We start from the raw sequence: 18,609 nt of genomic DNA, 5'->3' as shown, positions 1-18,609 counted from the left end.
TGAATGAATGAAGGAATAAAAGTTCAGGCGAACACATTTTACACTTTATCTCCAGTGTGTACAATTAAAAATTCAATGATTTCACAGAATCTTTTAAGGGTAAAATATACAAGCATCACCTTTCCATATTATCTCATTGCTTCCTTTGTTGTAAGCAATGGCCAGTGGCCTTTCAAGGGTCACCCCAAAACTTCAAAGAGGCCTTATCATGTAGAACCTGAGCCCATCAAATCAACCAGGGCAAAGCAATCCTTCTTCAAGAGTGTCACGTATAGCTCGGGGACGAATTCATTCAGGAATTGGAACAACTGGGGAGAGAGAGAGAGAGAGAGAGAGAGAGAGAGAGAGAGAGAGAGAGAGAGAGAGAGAGAGAGAGAGAGAGAGAGAGAGAGAGAGAGAGAGAGGCAGACAGACAGACAGACAGACAGATATCGGGGACAGAAAGCCTGAGTTTATTCTGCGAGGTGACCTGAATTATTTGATTATTTTAGGCACAGAAAATTGAACCTCTTTTTTTGGGAAGAATATGATTATTTACTGATGTTAGAGCTTCCCTAATGGGAGGAATATATTTATGTGTTACTTGCACGTGGCAAAAACCCAGGAGGTATTAAGTTATGGTTTGTTTGCACGTGGTGAGGTGGCTAGCTCCCACCCACTTGGGAGGAATCCACTTACGTTTTACCCACACGTGGTGAGGCGGCTAGCTCCCACCAACGTGTACTTCCCACTTGGAAGGAATCCACTTATGTGTTCCATACCAGTGGTGAAATGGCTAGCTCCCACCCACGAGCACTTCCCACTTGGGAGGAATCCACTTATGCATTACACACCTGTGGGGAAGCGCCTGGCTTCCAGCCCCACAAGTATTCAGCAGGACAGGAAACTCACCCATCCCATGGCTCCTCACTTGGTACAGGCAGAGGCGGCATCTCACACTCTGGGCAGAAGAGATCTGCAGCCGGCTGTTGCAAGCCTCGATCCACTGCACAAAAGGTCAGAGGACACAGGGATTTATCACCTGCACTCCTAGGCCATTCCCGTTTCTAACCTCAGTTTATCCAATCTCTGCCCTCCCCCCTTCCTCCATTACTAATGTGATTGTCACGGGGGCAATGGATGCCTTCTGTATTCTTAGTTTGGGCTGTCAGTCTAGCAGTTTTAGTTGTGGGGGTATCCCACCCTCGCTTCTGAGTTCTGCTTGCTGGCTCGGGCAGTGACAAGATAGCATTTGACCTTGTGATTGTGGGTACCCCGGGGTCACCTTGGGAAAAAGAGGCAGGTAAATTTTTCAATAAAGCGTTCACCATGTATTGTTAAATACAGCATGTATTGTTAAATACAGAAAGGACACCCAGCTAGGAAATGGCAGATCTGGCTTCTAATCCTGGATCTCCCACTTTCCCTTTTTCCCCTTTCACATTGTTAAAAGGAACATGCTACTTTTTTAGCTCTTTTTAATCTCACAGTGATGTTGGGAAGGTTGAGGCAATACTAGTAAGCTCCTCTAGACTGTAAGCACATTGTGAGCAGGTGACTTGCCTACCTAATCTCTTCTACTGTACTCTTCCAAGTGCTAAGTACAGTTTTCTGCACACAGTAAGCACTCAATAAGTATGATTGATTGATTAACAGCAGTGTTTGGTAAATGACATCCTTGTGAAATGCCCTGTTCTTTATAAGCACTGTATGTGGAATTATAAAGCAAGGATAAAATGTGGTTCTTGCTTTCCTGTAGCTTTGAAACTATTAAGGCAGATAGGTCCAGTATAAAAGTATGGGCATCTTACAAAACTAGATAAGATGAGCAAGGTATTTAAAATATACAACTAACAAAAATGCAAGAAAGTATAACCAAATCTGAAGGTAGATGTATGAAGAGCGTGGGAGGAGTAGATAGAGCATGGGCCTAGGAGTCAGAAGGTCATGGGTTCCAATTCCAGCTCTGCCACAACTCGGCTGTGTGACCTTAGGCAAGTCACTTCACTTCTGTGAAACTTAGTTACCTCATCTGTACAATGGGGATTGAAACTGTGAGCCCCACATAGGACAAGGGACTAGGTCTAACCTGATTTGTTTCTTTCCACGACAGTGCTTAGTATAGTGCCTGACACATAGTAGCACTTAACAAATGTCATAATAATTATTATTTTTATAACTGAGGGAAGAGCTCATGCAGGGGTTGGAATTTGAAGGGTTTAAAGAAGTGGTAGAATCTGTTTTGTGACTTAAAATGTTGCTTAATAGGCAAATAAACTGGAAAGCGTTGGGACAGTGAAAAAGTTTTCTTGAGTGAAAAGAGTAACAGGAGGAAAGCAGTTGGCAGAGAGCTATAAAGTGGTTTAGAAAACCCGAAGGTGAATGGAACCCTTGCTTTACTAACACCCACAAATTTTCCAGGGAAGAAGCACGATATAGTGGATAGAGCGTGGGTGTGGGAGTCAGAAGGTCATGGGTTCTCAACCCGGCTCCGGCACTTATCTGCTGTGTGATCTTGGGCAAATCACTTCACTTCTGAGTACCTCAGTTACCTCATCTGTAAAATGTGTATTGAGACTGTGAGCCCCACGTGGGACAGGGACTGTGTCCAACACCATTTACCGGGTCCACCCCAGGGCTTAGTACAGTGCCTGGCACATCAATCAATCAATCATATTTATTGAGCGCTTTCTGTGTGCAGAGCACTGTACTAAGCGCTTGGGAAGTACAAGTTGGCAACATATAGAGACAGTCCCTACCCTACAGTGGGCTCACAGTCTAAAAGAACAGTCTAAAAGCACATAGTAAGCACTTAATCAATACCATTATTATTATTATTATTACTATTACTCAAAAGACTTAATTTGATATTAATGGTAATGTGTCCCTGCAAACTTCCAGGAAATGGGGTGCCATCATTCAGTGTGTTGAAGAGAAGTGTCTTGCTGTTTTGTGTATCTGATTGGACTCTGGACAGGAGGTCAATAGGGAACTAAGAATAAAGTTGTTTAAATGATCCAGTTACTGGCTGTTAAGGGCTCTTTCTGGGGCAAAGGAATGATGAGAAAGGAGTAGATGTGAGGCAGTATTCTTCCCAAATCTTTCTTATGGCCAGTAAAATGAATTATTCCTCATGCTAAGTGAACAGAAATTTTTCTGATACTTTTGGAACCCTTCCATTTTGGTGGCTCAGATAAAACTACCCAAATCTTTTAGTTTAGCTAAGTGCTGCCCACTGACCATAGGGATTAGTGGAAATTGGTCTAATATTTCAAATACCTAAAAACAGGTAAACTGCTCCTAGAAAACAGAACTGGTTGTCACATACCCCAAAGTTACCATGGAATGGAGTCTTATGATAGATTTGGGCTTTTGTTTTCTTCCCTTTCATTTTACTAAATCTATTCAAAAATGAAATCCTACATTGAAAAAACAAAATGAAATATCAGAGAAAACAGTAAACCTTTGTTAAGGAAAGAGTAAGATTCTAGGAAATTTAGGTGTTTTCTTGGTTCGCTGATTCCCTAACTATTTCTCTTTTCCCACCCCTGTGTTTCTTTTTACAGCATCTATCCTTCTTGTCACTTCCAAAAGAAGAAAGGAAGAGTATGGAAGGATTTCCAAGAAAAGATGATAATTCAGTTCAATTCATTTCAATTGTATTTATTGAGTGCTTACTGTGGTTAAAACCCTGTACTAAGCACTTGAGAGAGTACAACAACATACAAAGTCCCTGCCCACAATAGGCTCACGGTCTAGAGGGGGAGATAGATATTAATATACCTAAGTAAATGAATAAATAAATGTCAGATATATACATATGTGCTGGGGAGATGGGAAGGAGGATTCATTCATCCATTCAGTCGTATTTATTGAGTGCTTACTGTGTGCAGAGCACTATACTAAGCGCTTGGGAAGTACATGTTGGCAACATATATAGATGGTCCTTTCCCAACAATGGGCTCACAATCTAGAAGCGGGAGGCAGACAACAAAACAAAGCATGTAAGAAGCGATGATGTAGAAAGGAGTGGGAGAAGAGGAGAAGAGAATTTAATCAGGGGAAGGCTTCTTGGAGGAGATGTGCCTTCAGGAAGGGATAAGGAAAGGGGGTAGATTTGTAAGTGTGGTCAGGAAGGCTGGGGGAGAAAAGGGGCAATGAAACAGGGAATCAATATGGGGATTTTCCATGTTGCTAAGAAGCACTTTTTTATGGTGAAAAACCTTAACTCTGTCATTGTTAGGGACATGAGCATTCAGCCTATGTGCATGTGTGTATGTGTTTGAATATAGGTGGGTTTATGTGTGTGATGTAGATGGGTGTGTGTGTCAGGGGGTGGTGAGGTGGGGAGTTGAGGAGCTTTCTATGTGGGAGTTATACACGTAGTCATGTGTGCTTTGTTTCCTACAAACAAGTGGTGATTATTAAATTAAATTAAATTATTTAATTAATGAGGGTGATAGGATGTAGTGTGGTGGGGAAAATGTGGGTTCAATAATGGTTAACATTAGTAACAAGTGTTGATAAAATGAAACACGTTCTGATCATTCCTTTGCAGAATTTTTATTATTGGCTTACTTCCCCACTTCCCCAGTTCCCTGGACTTGCTTCTAGCCAAAGAGAATCTAGACACCATACATTTCAAAATCATCACCTTGATCAAGGACCAAATTATCCACGTTCATGCTGAGAATTGTTTGGAGGGAAGACTTGGACTCTGTAAGCGTTGCTACTGATTTTTTTTCCTGAACAGAGAAAGAAACATTTCGGGCCCATCTGTACTTACACTGATTGCCATAAAAAACAAAAACAAAGACCAAAACCCATGTGAATGAGGGAAGGCAATTAGTCACTTGTAACTGAATTCATTCTTTTGGATTTCTCCAATTTCCCTGAATTTCAGGTCTACCTGTTTATAATTTTCCTTGTACTACACCTAATAGCCTTGATAGGAAAACCATATGAGTGTTGGTCTCCATGGTGGACTCCGTCCTTCAAACCCCCATGTACTTTTCCTCAGGAGTCTGTCCCTTATGGATATTGGTTACACCACTGTTGTCATCCCTAAAATGTTCACCAATTTTCTGTCCAAAGATAAAAATATTTCCTTTGGTGGCTGTGCAGCCCAGATGTATTTTGCCTTTTTTTCGGGCCCTTGGAGTTTTGGATTCTAACAATGATTGCTTATGGCAGTCAGACCGCCATCTGTGACCTCTTCCACTTTTCACTCATTATGAACCAGAGACTCTGTCTGCAGCTGGCCCTAGCTTTCTGGCTATCAGGGATTCCCATGGCAACAGTACAGACTTCAATCATGCTTACATTGCCCTTATGTGGGCCTAATGTAATTAACCATTTCTTCTGTGATAGCCCTCCTCTCTTAGACCTGGTGTGCACAGACACATTCACAATTGAGGTATAAAGTGTTACTGCAACTGTGATCATCTAAATAAGCCACTTTGCAATGATCATTGTATCTTACATCCACATCCGTATCACCATCCTGAAGATGTCCTCAGCCAAAGGCTGTCACAAAGCCTTCTCCACCTGCTCATCCCACCTCATTGTGGTCTCGCTGTTCTTCGGGGCTGCGGGTTTGACCTCTTTCTGAGTCAATTCCTCCTTCTCTCCTGAGAGCAAGAAGCTGTTTTCTCTCTCCTACTCAGTCTTCACTCCCCTGATCTAGAGTCTGAGGAATCAAGAGGTGAAAGGTGCCCTGAAGAGAATTCTAGGTTAAAAAATATTTTCCCAGGATCCAGGAGGCTTTGATTTGGGAAAGCGACTTTTTTGTTGAGGTATCAAGAAATCAATGGCTCTGCTTAGGCACCGTTACTAGTTGCAATCCCATCTTTATTATTTGCTGAGGGCTTACTGTGTACAGGGAATATTTTGGACTCTTGGAAAAACTTGTTCTCAGAATTGAAATGGCCAACAACAGCAGTTCAAACCTAGACGGTAAAGACTAGTAAGAGATGAGTCACTGAGACTTGGAAACCCATAAAATCGGGCATTTTCTCAATCAAATAATGGTATTTATAAAGTGTTTCAGGTGTGTAGAGAATTAGGACAAAGTTTTTATCATTAAAGAATTAATGATATATCAATGTTATATGGATTTATTTTAAAAGTGTGGATAGGGGATCAGAAAAGTATGCTGCAAGAGTTTCCGCGAGTTGAAGGTTAGGTTGATTATTCATCCACCAGATAAATTCTTATGCTCTTAATCTGCTCCTCTTATCCATACCACTTTGCTCTTCTTTTTAGGAAGAGTTCCTCATTTACAATTAAACAGACGCTGACATGTCTTAAATACCAATTATTGGGCCTGATTTGTAAAGCAAAATCATGAGTGATGTGCCATCTAATAACCGTCAGCACTCAACATAACCAAAAGCATGTACTTGTCTCATTCCCAAAGGAAAGAAATATCCGTCCCTTTAAATAGTAACACCTAGAAATCAAGTTTTTATTCAGTTCCTTTTACCAGAATTTTAAAAATGGTATTTTTTAAGTGCTTACTATGAGCTGGGCATCATACTAAGCACTGGAGTGCATACAGGCTAAACAAGTTGCACACAGTACATGTTCTAGATGGACCAAACAGTCTTAATTGCCAATTCACTGATGAGGAAACTGAGGCACAGAGAAGTGAAGTGCCAAACACAGATCTGTCCGACTCCCAGGCTCCTGAGCCCTAGGTCACATTGTTTCTCAATCCAGTTTATTAGACCAGGTTGTTCCTAGCATGTTTTGTGTGAGGTTATCAAATGGTAAATTGAAATATGGCTGCTCGGCAGAGAGATCTCAGTGCCCTCAGGCAGGTTTCTTTCCTGGGCTATGCATGGATGATGGTCCGCACAGGTTTGTGGCCACGGGGCAGAGATATCTCAGTATTCTTGGGCAGATCTCGGTCCCAAACTATGCTCAATGGTCCACTTCAATTTGGGGCCTCCTGGTGGAGACATCTCAGTGTCCTCAGGCAGGTAAAAGCCCTGGGTGATGTTCAATGGTCAGCATTAGTTTGCGGCCTTCCAGTGGAGAGAACCCATCATCATTTGGCTGTTCTCTGTCCTGGGAGATATTAGGTGATCCATGCAGTTTTGAGATTTCTCTAAGGAGGAGCTACTAAAGATTTACTAAGAAAATCCATTACAAGGTAGCCCTGAAGCCTCGTATTCTAGGCCGAAAAATTTTAGTTGATATTTAACATCCACTAAAATTAAAACTAATTACTAAAAAAGTGAAACATCCAGAAGCAACTTGTGTATAACGGAACATAACACTGACAATTGGTCAGTTAGCAAAATATTAAAAAGTAGGCTTAAAGGGAAGGTCACCAAAGTGAGACTAGAGACCAAAGATTCAGAGAGCTTATAAATTTAAGAAAGAAGCCACAAGCTTTTGTTCTAGAGACTGAAAACAGACTTGGTTGATTAACAGGCAAAAAATTGTTTGGAAAATGAGTGGCATTGATAGCAAATCAATCTTGTACTGTTTTGAACCTGACTGCCTTATATTTTCACCAGCACTTAATACAGTACTTCACACACAGGAAGTGCTTAACCGATACCATAAAAAGTCAGAAAATATCTTTATAACCCAATAATTTTAATAGGGGATAAAATATCTAGTGAATACTCAATAATTCAAGGTGAATTGGGTGTAGCAGGTTTTCAAATCAACTGCAACATGTCCAATCCCTTTAACTTTAATCCCATGTTACAACCTCAGAAATCTGATGTAGTAACTCCCCATTCCCCATTCTCCATTGCTGGGCTGCCTCTCCTCAGTTTCGAATTGTCAATTATTTTGAACTACCTGTGCCACTATTCAATCTAAAGTACACTAATCTTTACTTTAATGAAACCTGAAAGTATTATGGGAGAAGCACGATCCGTGTTTGAGTCTGTTCAATTTTGGTAGACACCAGTAATTGATGCTGGCATTAAGGATTACAGCTAGTATATGTAACCATGATCACAGTATTCTGTATTTAGATATAATAACGTGTTCATCTCTCAGAATTCAATCTGATGGGAAGGATTTGTGAGATTCTCAAACAGAAAGTTAGGAATTGCTTCCACTAGCCTAGAGAGGAGTTTTCTTTGGTTCAGGTGAACAGAAAACACTAATTTCACGGCTGGTGTGGGGCACTGTTTAACTTTTGTCTCTTGATAGAAATGATTTTTTCATTCCTAGAGAATCAACACTGTCTATTAGGAAGGCACACTGAAATTTTTGTGATGATAAATGTTTAGCTACAGAGCTTACTTCTGCAGGCCAGGTAACCTATTACTGTTGATTTCTCTATCTGATGCTTCTGTAAAATTTGAATACCAAAAAACAAGCAGTGGTTTCTGCTGTGCAGGTATTGTGTGCAGAACACTGTAATAAACATTTGGGAAAGTACAATTCAATAGAATTGAGAGACATGATCCCTTCAACAAGGATTATGCTTCTGATGCCATTCCCTCTCAACTCAGGAAATCTCTCACTCCATCCCTTCTCCACTCCTTAACTTCCATCTTCAACTGCTCACTCTCCACTGGTTCCTTCCCCTCTGCCTTCAAACATGCCTATGTCTCTCCCATCCTAGAAAAACCCCTCTCTTGACCCCACCTCACCTTCTAGTTATCGCCCCATATCCCTCCTACCATTCCTTTCCAAACTCCTTGAACGAGTTGTCTAAAGGCGCTGCCTCAAATTCCTCAACAACAACTTTCTCCTCGACCCCCTCCAGTCTGGCTTCCGTCCCCTACATTCCACGGAAACTGCCCTCTCAAAGGTCACCAATGACCTCCTGCTTGCCAAATCCAACGGCTCATACTCTATCCTAATCCTCCTCGACCTCTCAGCTGCCTTCGACACTGTGAACCACCCCCTTCTCCTCAACACGCTATCCAACCTTGGCTTCACAGACTCCGTCCTCTCCTGGTTCTCCTCTTATTTCTCCGGTCGTTCATTCTCAGTATCTTTTGCAGGCTCCTCCTCCCCCTCCCATCCCCTTACTGTGGGGGTTCCCCAAGGTTCAGTTTTTGGTCCCCTTCTGTTCTCGATCTACACTCTCTCCCTTGGTGACCTCATTGGCTCCCACGGCTTCAACTATCATCTCTACACTGATGACACCCAAATCTACATCTCTACCCCTGCTCTCTCCCCCTCCCTCCAGGCTTGCATCTCCTCCTGCCTTCAGGACATCTCCATCTGGATGTCTGCTGGCCACCTAAAACTCAACATGTCCAAGACTGAACTCCTTGTCTTCGCTCCCAAACCCTGCCCTCTCCCTGAATTTCCCATCACTGTTGACGGCACTACCATCCTTCCCATCTCACAAGCCCGCAACCTTGGTGTCATCCTCGACTCCGCTCTCTCATTCACCCCTCACATCCAAGCCGTCATCAAAACCTGCCGAGGTTCATTGCCAAGATCTGCCCTTTCCTTTCCATCCAAACCGCTACCCTGCTCGTTCAAGCTCTCATCCTATCCCGTCTGGACTACTGCATCAGCCTACTCTCTGATCTCCCATCCTCGTGTCTCTCCCCACTTCAATCCAAAATTCATGCTGCTGACCCGATTGTCTTTGTCCAGGAACGCTCTGGGCATGTTACTCCCCTCCTCAAAAATCTCCAGTGGCTACAAATCAATCTGTGCATCAGGCAGAAACTCCTCACCCTCGGCTTCAAGGCTCTCCATCACCTCGCCCCCTCCTACCTCACCTCCCTTCTCTCCTTCTACAGCCCAGCCCGCACCCTCTGCTCCTCTGCAGCTAATCTCCTCACCGTGCCTCGTTCTCACCTGTCCCACCATTTACCCCCAGCCCACGTCATCCCCCTGGCCTGGAATGCCCTCCCTCTGCCCATCCGCCAAGTTAGCTCTCTTCCTCCCTTCAAGGCCCTACTGAGAGCTCACCTCCTCCAGGAGACCTTCCCAGACTGAGCCCCCTCCTTCCTCTCCCCCTCCTCCCCCTCTCCATCTCCACCATTTTACCTCCTTCCCTTCCAGACCGCACCTGTATATATGTATATAGGTTTGTACATATTTATTACTCTATTTATTTATTTTACTTGTACATATCTATTCTATTTAATTTGTTTTGTTAAAGTTTGGTTTTGTTCTCTGTCTCCCCCTTCTAGACTGTGAGCCCACTGTTGGGTAGGGACTGTCTCTATTTTTTTGCCAACTTGTACTTCCCAAGCGCTTGGTACAGTACTCTGCACACAGTAAGCACTCAATAAATATGACTGATTGATTGATTGATTTATTCATAAGGCCTTATCATTCAGAACATGAGCCTATATAATCAACCAGGAAAAAACAATCCACCTTCAAGAGGCAGGTAAATTTCTCAATAAAGCATTTATCACGTGATAGTACATAGTGCATGTTAGTACATGTTTTGTTTTGTTTTGTTGTCTATCTCCCCCTTCTAGACTGTGAGCCCGTTGTTGGGTAGGCACTGTCTTTATATGTTGCTGACCTGTAATTCCGAAGCACTCTGCACACAGAAAACGCTCAATAAATCTGATTGAATGAATGAATGAATAGTGCAGAAGGAACAACCATCTAGGAAATGGCAGATTTGGCCATCCTAGATCTCTCATTTCCCCTTTTTCCTCTCTCCCATTTAAAAGAGGAACACAGTTCTACTTAAGATCTTTTGAATCTCACAGTGATGTTGGGAGGATGGATGGGACAATACTAGTAAGCTCCTCTAGACTGTAAACATCTTGTGTGCAGGTGACATGCCTACCAAATTTGTTATATTGTACTCCCCCAAGTGCTTAGTGCAATACGATTGATTGATTAGCAGCAGTGCTTGGTGAATACTATCTTTGTGCAATGCACTGTTGTAAGCACTGTATGTGGAATAAAGAGACAACGATAAAGTGTGGCTCTTGCCTTCCAGGAGCTTTCAAATTAATGAGGAAGATAAGTACAGAATAAAAGCATGAACACCTTATAACGCTAGATAAGGTGAGCCAGGTGTTTAAAATCACATTTTAAACTAACAACTGTTCAAGATGAATGCAACCAAATATGATGGTAGTTGAGTGAACAGTGTGGGAAGGGGTATTGTAGGAAGAGCTCATGCAGGGGTTGGAATCTGAAGAGCTTGAAGAAGTGTCAGAAATCTGGTTTGGGGAAAAATATTGCTCATGGGAAAATAAAATGGAAAGCGTTGTGACAGTGAAGTGGTTATATTGAGTTGAGTGGAGAGAATGACTTAGAAGGGAGGCAGTTGGCAGAGAGCTGTGAAGTCCACAGACAATACATTAAATTTGATATTAATGGTAATGTCCCTGCAGGCTTCCAAGAAATGGAGTGCCACCATCCAATGTGTTGAAGATAACTGTCTTGCTGCTCTTAGATTGTAATATTGGATTAGGGACAGAGAGACAGTAGGGAACCAAGAATAAATTTATTAAAATGATATAGTCACTGGGTGATATGGGCTCTCTCTGGGGCAAAGGAATGATGAGAAAGGGGTATATATGCATGAATATTTTTTCCAACTCAATTTTATGGTCCATAAATCTACTTTATGGTCTGTTGTGTGGCCACAGGAAGGCTGGGGAAAGAGGAGGGGCCAGGGTACAGGGAACCAATTTGGGGATCTTCTGTGTTACTAAGACACACGTTGTTTTATTTTGATTGTTTTTCTTGTGAAACTTTCACCCTGTCATTGTTAGGTTACATGACTACCTATCCTGTGTGCATGTGTAAAAATGAGTTTGTGTGTGCTGTTGTGTGATGGGGATTTAAAGAGATTTCTTTGTGTGAGTCATGTACTTTGTTGCTTTGTTCACTGCAGGGTAGCTGTGATTATTTAATCCTCTGGCATGCTTTGTCCTGTCCTATGAAGTTGATAGGATATAATGTGGTGGGAAAAATGAGGGATCAATAAAGATAAAAATTATTAGCAAGTGAAGATAAAATGAAACACTTTCTTATCATTCCTTTGCAGAATTTGTAGTATTGGCTAACTTCACCACTTCTCCAATCTCCTGAACTTGCTTCTACCCAAAGAGAACTTATTCCACAGTCAACTGTTTGATCCAGGACTAAACAAGGTACCTAACCTCATGGTGACAAATGCTTGTAGCAAGACCTGGACTCTGAAAACATTGCTACTGATTTTTTTTTCCTGAAAGATAAGACACACTTGGGGCCCAGATATTTCCGTACTTACGCTTTAAAAAAAATGAACACGAATGAAAGAAGGCAATCAGTCAAATGTGACTGAATTCATTCTTTTGGGTTTCTCGAATCTTCATTTCAGGTCTACCTGTTTATGGTTTTCCTTGTCATATACCTAATAGCCTTGATAGGAAACTTGCTCTTAGTGTTGGTTTCCTCAATGGACTCTGCCCTTCAAACCCCCATGTACTTTTTCCTCAGAAGTCTGTCCCTAATGAATATAGGCTACACTACTTTCATCATCCCCAAAATGATCATCAGTTTCTTGTCCAAGAGTGAAAGTATTTCCTTTGGTGGCTGTGCAGCCCAGATGTATTTCTCCTTCTTTTTTGGACCCTCAGAATGTTGGATCCTGACAACGATGGCTTATGACAGACATGCAGCCATCTGTGACCCATTCCGCTATTCTCTCATTATGAACCAGAAGCTCTGTCTCCAGTTGGCCCTGGCTTCCTGGCTATCAGGGATTCCCGTGGCAACAGTAAAGACTACAATGCTGTTGCCGACTTGTACTTCCCAAGCACTTAGTACAATGCTCTGCACACAGTAAGGGCTCAATAAACACGATTGAATAAATGAATGCATGATGTTTACATTGCCCTTCTGTGGGCCTAATCTAATTGACCATTTTTTCTGTGATAGCCCTCCTCTCCTAGAACTAGTGTGCACAGACACCTTCGCATTTGTGGTGTATGGTGTCACCGCGACCATGGCTTTTCTGATGTTCCCCTTTGGAGTGATCATTGTATCTTATGTCCACATCCTCGTCACAATCCTGAAGATGTCCTCTGACAAGGGCCATCGCAAAGCCTTCTCCAACTGTTCATCCCACCTCATTGTGGTCTCGCTGTTCTTTGGGGCTGAGAGTTTGACCTATTTCCGAGTCAAATCCTCCTACACTCCTGAGAGCAAGAAGCTGCTTTCTAATAATAATAATAATAATAATAATAATAATAATGGTATTTGGTAAGCTCTTACTATGTGCAAAGTACTGTTCTAAGCTCTAGGGAGGTTACAAGATGATCAGGTCGTCCCACAGCGGGGCTCACAGTCTTAATCTCCATTTTACAGATGAGGTAACTGAGGCACAAAGAAGTGAAGTGACTTGCCCAAAGTCACACAGCTGACAGTTGGCAGAGCTGAGATTTGAACCCATGACCTGTGACTCCAAAGCCCGTGCTCTTTCCACTGAGCCATGCTGCTGCTTCTTTCTCTCTCCTATACAGTCTTCACTCCCATGCTAAATCCTCTGATCTACAGTCTGAAGAATGAAGAGGTGAAAGGTGCCCTGAAGAGAATTCTGGGTAAAAAAGATATTTTCCCAGGGTTTGGGAAGCTGATTTTTAAAGGTGACATTTTTTGTTAAGGTATCTAAGAGTCACTGGCTTCGCTTATTCACCTAGCATATTACCATCTTCATTATTTGCTGAGGGCTTGAAACAATAATGATAATAATAATAATAATAATAATAATATTTTTAAGTGCTTACTATGTAGGCATTGTTCTAAGCACAGGGGTGGTTCAAGGTAACCAGGTTGTCACACGTGGGACTCAAGGTCTTAATACCCATTTTAAAGATGAGGGAACAGAGGCACAGAGAAGTTAAGTGACCTGCCCAATGTCACACAGCTGACAAGTGGCAGAGCCGGGATTAGAACCCACAACCTCTGACTCAGAAGCCCGTGCTCTTTCCACTGAGCCATGCTGCTTCTCTAAGATCCCATGGAAGAGTAAATCTGTTTTCAGAGTTATGATGGCCAACACCTGTACAAACTCAGAAGGTAGAAGGCTAGCAAGAGATGAAATGCTGAGGCAAGGACACCTGCAAATTGGGCATTTTCTTAATCAATTAATAGTATTTATTGAGGGCTAATGTACACAGAACATGAGGCCAAAATTTTGGAGAATTTAAAAATTAATGAAATGTCCCAATGTTCTATTGATTTATTTAAAAAGTATGGAGAAAGGATCAGAAAAGTATGCTTTAGGAGTTCCTGGGATCTGAAGATTGGGTTGATTATTCATCCATCAGTCAAGTTCCTCTGCTCTTGATCCACCCCTGCTACTAGCACCCCTACCATCATTTGCATTTAAACAGATGCTGTCATGTCCTAAAATCCAATGACCAGGCCTCATTTTTGAAGCAAAGCCGTAAGTGAAGTGATATCTAATAATTGTCAGCACCCAACAAAGCTCAAAGCAGGTACTCGTCTCGTTCCAAAAGAAAAAAAAAATCAATCCCTTTGAATAGAAACACCTAGGGATTAACTGTTTATTCAGTTCTTTTTATCAATCATTTTAAATGGCATTTAAGTGTTTATTATGAGCTAGGCATTATACTAGGCACTGAGGCATACACAGGCTATTCAAATTGGCCACAGTCCATGTTCCACGTGAGGCTTACAGTCTTAAACCCCATTTCACAGACATGGTAACTGAAGCACAGAGAAGTGAAAGTGACTTTCCCAAGGTCACACTGCAGACAATTGGCAGAGATAGGATTAGAACCCAGATCCTTCTGACTTCCAGGCTCGTGGGCTATCAACTAGGTCACACTGCCTTTCAAATCACTTTATTAGACCAGGTTATGCTTATCACGGTTTGGTTGAGGTTATCAAATGGTATATTGAAATGTGGCTGCTTGGCAGAGAGATCTCAGCGTTCGTAGGCAGGTGTCTGTCCTGGGCAATGGTTGTTGGTCCGTACCCATCTGTAACCTCTCAGTGGAGAGAACTCAGCATCACTGGGCTGTTCTCTGTCCTGAAAGATATCAGATGATATGCGCCAGTTTGAGGCTACTTGGAGGAGCGTTACTAAGGAGTCACTAAAAAAATCCATGAGTTAAAAGGTATTTCTGAAGCCTGGTGTTCCAAGCTGAAAAGATTTTAATTGATATTGCCATCCACTCAAATTAAAACTATTTACTAAGAAAGTGAAACAACCAAAAGCCACTTATGTAAAAAGGAACCTAACCCTGACATATGGTCAGTTAATAAAATATTAAAAAGTAGGCCTAAAGGGGAAGGCACCAAAGAGAGACAAGAGAAAGCATGAATGTAAGAAAGAAAACACAAGCTAGTTGTTCAGGAGATTGAAACAGACTTTACTGGGGACCAGGTACAAAATTGTTTGGAAAATGAGTGACATTGCCAGAAAATCAAGCTTAGACTTTGTCCATCCTCACTGTTTTTAATATTCCCAAGCACGTAGTACAGTACTTCGCAAACAGAAAGTGCTTAACAAATATTTCTTTAAAAAATCAGAAAGAATCCTTGTAACTGAATAATCTTAATAGGGGACAAAATATCTAGTGAATGACCAATTATTCAAGGTGGATTCAGTGTAGCAGGTTTTCAAATTATCAACTGCAACATGCACCTTCCCGTCAACTTAGGCCCTTGTTGCAACCTGAGAAATCTGAAGCAGTACCTCCCCATACTTCATTGCTGAGTTGCCTAACCTCAGTTTGGTATTGTCAATTATTTTTAACTACCTGTGCTACTGCTCAATCTAGAGCACACTAATTTTCACTTCTTGATTAAACCTGAAAGTATTTGAGAAAAGCACCATCCACATTTGAATCTGTTCCATTTTGGTTGACACCACTGATTGATGTTGACATTAAGGATTATGACTAATCAATGTAATCATTCATTCAATCATATTAACTGAGTAGTTACTGTGTACAGAGCACTGTACTAAGCACTTGGAAACTACAATTCAGCAATAGAGACAATCGCTGCCCACATCAGGCTTATGGTCTAGCAGGGGGGAGACAGACATCAAAACAAGTAAACAGGCATCAATATAAATTAATAGAATTATAGATATGTATATATATATATATATATATATATATAAATATATACACATCAAAACAAGTCATGATCAGTATACCATGTTTAAAGATACAAGCATCGTCACTTCTCAGAATTCAACCCTAAAAGAGAATAAAGAAGGAATTACCTTCACTGGCCTAGAGGGGAGAATTTTCTCTGATTCAGGTGAACAGAAAACACCGATTTCAGGGCTGGGTGTGAGGTATTGTTTAACTTTTATCCCTTAATAGGAATAATTTATTATTATTAATAATAGTATTTGTTAAGCATTTACTATGTGCCAAGTACTGTTCTAAGGGCTGGGGTAGAAACAAGGTGGGACACAGTCCCTGTGCCATATTGTACTCGCACTTTTAATCTCCACTTTTTACAGATGAGATAACTGAGGCTGAGGGAAGTTAAGTAACTTGCCCATAAGTAACCTGCCCAAGGTCACACAGCTGACACATGATGGAGTAAGATTAGAATTCATGATCTTCTGACTCCCAGACACGTACTCTATCCATTATTCCATGCTGCTTCTCATACTTGCTTGCTGTTTTGACTTGAGAACCAAACCTGTTCATTAGAAAGGCACACTGAAACCTTTGTGATTATAAATGTTTAGCTACAGAACTCACTCCTGCAAACATTGTAATCTGAGTATTAATGTTGATTTCTGTATTTTTTTTCTGTAAAAATTTGAATACCAAAATCAATCAATGGTTTTTCTTGAACAGCTCCTACGTGCAGAGCACTATACTAAACATTTGGGAAAGTACAATTCAATAGAATTGGTAGATAATCCCTGCCCACAAGGATCTTGCAATCTGCATGAAAGTCAGTCTGTCTTTAATCAATTTAAGTTAAGTACTGAATGACCAGCTAATATTGAATATAATAATCAGAAATAGATCTTCCACCATCCCAATCTAGTTTTCAGCATTTTTTTTCACTGTCACCAAATATTTGAAAAGAAGAAAGTAAGAATATCATAAGAACCCCCACCAAGGATTCAGTTTTGTAATCTATATGTTATTTCTAGTGTGGATACAATGAAGAATTCCAGCATTTATCTACCTAGTTTAAATTCAGCCAAAATTTAGATGACATTTTCCCTTTAGATAAGCAGACTTTGGAGACAAGGCTTTTGAAAAATCAAACCTCCTAAAAGCTCAGACAAACACATTTTACACCTTATTCCCAGTGTGCACAATTAAAAATTTAATGATTTTGCAATATCCTCAAAGTGTAAAATAAAATAATTATCTCACTGGCATGACATCCTATTGAAGCTTTCCATATTTCTATACAGAAAGATAAACAAAAGAATAATGAGCTATCCCATTGCTTCCTTTGGTGTAAGCAATGGCCTGGGGACCACCTCTCAGGGGTCACCCCAAAACTTCTAAAAGACCTTATCACCCAGAACCTGAGCATTTCAAATCAACCAGGAATATAAAAACATCATAAGAACCCCCACCAAGGATTTAGTTTTATAATTTACAGGGTATGTCTAACACGAATACAATGAGAAATTCTGAGAGTTATCTACCTGTCAAATTCAGGCAGCAAGTTAGATGATATTTTCCTTTTAGGTGAGCAGACTTTGAAAGAAAGTCTTTTGAAAAATCCAAATCCCAAAAAGTTCAGGCAAGCATATTTTACACATAACTCTCAATGTGCACAATTCAAAATTCAATGATTTTACATTTTTAAATTGTAAAAAACTAAAGTATCCCATGGGCATGATGTACCCTAATCAAGCTTTTCATATTTCTATTAAGAAAGGTAAGCAAAAGAATAGTTATCCCATTGCTTCTTTCATTATAAGCAATGACCTGGGGACCACCTCTCAGGGGTTACCCCAAAATTTCAAAGAGGTCTTATCATCCAGAACTTGAGTCTTTCAAATCAACCAGGAAAGAACAATCCTCCTTCAAAAATCAGGCAAATTTCTCAATAAAGCATTCATGATTTACTATTAAATAGTGTAGTAAGGACAGCCGGCTAGGTAACAGCAGATTTGACTTCTAATCTTGGATCTCTCACTTCCCATTTTTTCCCTTTCCTGTTTATGAAAGGAGCATGACTACTTCTTTAGCTCTTTTATCTCACAGGGATGTTGGAAGGATGGATGAGACAATACTAGTACACTCCTCTAGACTTTAAGCACTTTGTGGGCAGGGGGAAAGCCTACCAAATCTATTATGCTGTGCTCTTCCACGTGCTCAGTAGAGTTCTCTGCACACAGTAAGCACTCAATAAATACAAATGACTGATTAGCAGCAGTGTTTGGTGAACACCATCCTTGCACAATGCACTGTTGTATTCACTCATTCATTTAGATTATTCAATCATAGTTATTGAGTGCTTACTATGTGCACAGCACTGTACTAAACACTTGGAAAGTACAATTCAGAAATACCAGAAAATACAGTTGTATGTACGGTATGTGGAATTATCTAGGAAAGATAAAATGTGGTTCAAACTAGTGAGGAATGTGTAGGTCCAGTAGAGAAGCATGAACCTCTTACAGCACTAGATAAGAGGAGCCAGGTGTTTAAAATAACCATAAACAACCTACAGAAATGCACGAGATTATAACCAAAT

General features: G+C 41.0%; 1 pseudogene; it reads left to right on the top strand.

The window, feature by feature from the left end:
* The first annotated feature begins 12,191 nt into the window (after nucleotides 1-12,191).
* Nucleotides 12,192-17,167, top strand: LOC119922120 (annotated as a pseudogene).
* The last annotated feature ends 1,442 nt before the right edge of the window (nucleotides 17,168-18,609 follow it).

Source organism: Tachyglossus aculeatus, unplaced genomic scaffold (assembly GCF_015852505.1).
Source record: "Tachyglossus aculeatus isolate mTacAcu1 unplaced genomic scaffold, mTacAcu1.pri SUPER_6_unloc_5, whole genome shotgun sequence".
NCBI lineage: Eukaryota > Metazoa > Chordata > Mammalia > Monotremata > Tachyglossidae > Tachyglossus > Tachyglossus aculeatus.
The sequence above is the reverse complement of the archived record's forward strand: the minus strand, read 5'-3'. Positions and strand labels throughout refer to the sequence as shown.